This window comes from Periplaneta americana, chromosome 4 (assembly GCF_040183065.1).
Source record: "Periplaneta americana isolate PAMFEO1 chromosome 4, P.americana_PAMFEO1_priV1, whole genome shotgun sequence".
Taxonomy (NCBI): domain Eukaryota; kingdom Metazoa; phylum Arthropoda; class Insecta; order Blattodea; family Blattidae; genus Periplaneta; species Periplaneta americana.
The window spans coordinates 193,886,362-193,889,131 of NC_091120.1; positions in this window are offsets into that span (position 1 = coordinate 193,886,362).

Here is a 2,770-nt window from a genome sequence, read left to right on the forward strand (position 1 = left end):
CTACCTATCGTAGCTCCCCAAGTGCATCACGATGCTGGGTGGGCAGCGGTCCCATACACTGGCTGAAATTTCATGAGAAAATTTCTTCCCTCATGAGGACTCGAACCAGCGCGCATTCCGTAACGCGAGTCCTAGGCGGGATGCCTTAGACCATGACGCCACGGCGCTGGACACACGAATACATATTGCATATTAATATATTATAAACAAAATATACTGAAAGTTAAATTCAATACAAAATTAAATTTGAATAAATTTAATTATAACACAATTATTTCTCATTATTCATATGTTTAACAACAGCAGTAATTAAGTTTGTTCACCTGAATATTTTTCTTATCTGGATTTCAGTAGGCCTATATACCTGGTATTCTTCATTGTAAGGTGCTATTTTAAACCGAATGCATTGTACATTTGTATTTCGCAGAGTTTCTCCGCGCAAAATAAAGGTTATAGAGGGGATTTAAAACACGCCACTCCCTGCTTCAATGCGCCTGGCCGCATGTGTGTGAATCGCGCGGGCCAAGCGGGCCAGTGAACTGATTGCAGAGTACGCCCATCTCTGATCTGACTGGATAGACGAGCTACAGCCTGATTCATAGCGAAGAAAAAGAGGTAACCGCGTAACTACCGTGTTCGTAATTAAATCCATGTTCATATAAACTTTTTTCGTGTCCTTAGGAATAAATTTAGTATGTATAGTTAGTCAATGAATCGCCCATTTTTATATTATGTTATTTAACGACAATGTATCAACTACTAGGTTATTTAGCTTGATGGAATTAATGATATCTGAAGTAAATTCAAGGCAGTTTTTGGAAGGTTGCGATATTTCAGAGACTACGAGAAAACTTTAGTGCTTGGGCTGTTTTTTGAAACAACTATCGGCACTTTGGGCCCGTAACACACTTGAAGAGTTTTCGCTAGCGAGAAATGTGTTGCGAGAAAGAGGCGAAGAGCCTTCCTCCACAACTTGGCGAATTCTCGCTATCACAGATCACACCTCGCTATGATCATCTATGCACTGCCTTCATGATTATAGTAATGACTCGTTGGGGGAAATATTATAGGTTATGTATTTACGTATATTGACGTACTTAAATATATAACCTGTTTAGTATATTGTTGTATTTTACAAATTACGTACGAACGCTATGTTGAATCTGAGTATTCAGATGATGAGGAAATGTAGTTACATGAACATATTTTGTTCATGAAAAGAAGTAGGCCTAAAATTAAAGCCAGAAATATCTGAAAATCACATTGTATCTTACGAAAATAAGGGCGAGTTTTGGACACTGGTTTCGATTTGAATGATGATATGTTTAGGCGTTATTTCAGGTTCAATGGACCACAGTTATTTTTTTTGCCATTTATGATATGATAGAGATTTCTTTGCTATATTCTGATTAAAATTACGTAAACTGTTAAGATATATAGATACAATATTTCAAATGTTTAATCAATACTATTAAATCTCATCAAAATAAAATATAGCCCTATTTATTTTCAGATAATCTGATATTTGTCTCCACATTTCTTCTTTAAGTTTCGTGTTTTTATGGTTTTCATCCCGTGTATCATATAAATAAGACTACGGGTGACATCGTACAAGTTCGATAAGTTTCTGACTGCAATTATCAGCCATCTTTCCTCATTTTCAAATAAAAACAAACAATTCATCGCCACCTGTGATATCTTTTTCTACATTCAATCGTCATAATGAGTATAAATGTCAAACATCTTTGATAAACTTGTCAAGAAAATTCGCTGAGCTACCGATTCCAGCGAGAAACTCGCGCAAGGTTTTTGCCTTGAGCGAGAATCTCTTCCAATGTGTGGACGTCCATTTGAATCCATTTTATCAATTTTTTAATTTTCTCTCAACACATTTCTCGCTAGCGAAAACTCTTCAAGTGTGTTACGGGCCTTAGCTAGTGACAAGCTGACAAGGAAATCATAGACAAAGTGATAAGTAGAGTGAATTTTGTTTTTTTTTTTTTTTCAAGTTTGTCAAGTGACTGTCAATTGATTACAAATCTGAAAAGCAAAATTGCAGATCACAAGACAGTATTGTTTCACAAAATCAGAGAAGGAAAGAAGGTTATATTTTTGTGCATTTTCACCAAAAATAATTTTTAATGCATCTTAGAACTTTGCCATAGGCAATTCTCTTAAAACATACTCTCTTGATCTGTGGGATTTGCCATGTTGATCAACTTGAGAAATGCTTGAGAATGAAGGAACCAGAAACCATTGTCATTCAACTGTTTTCATTTGGCTTCAATGCTTATTTATTGGTTTCATGGTTATCTTCATTGTCAGCGGTGATAAATTGTTCAGATATGCAGGTGCACATCTCCTTTTTAATTAATATTCATTGTGTGCATGCAATAATAATACTGTATGTTGGCAAATAAAATTATTCATGATTTCATACATGTTAACACCTGGAATATACAAATATGATAAATAAATATAGAATTAAAAGAAGGAAAAAACATAAGACTCTTGCACATCTTGTACACACACAAAAAAATATATATATATTTTACAGACATAATATGCAAATTTAGTTGACTTCAAACAACCTTATATAGAGCATTTTTCAATAAAACTAAACATTAAAAAGTTAATAAGCATTGTTCAATCTTTCATTCATACTACTGTACACATTTTTAACAACGTTGTTGTTGCCCATCCCAGGTTGAAGCTATATAAATCTATGTAGGCTATGAACAATGTCCATGAGATTACATTTTTCTAATTT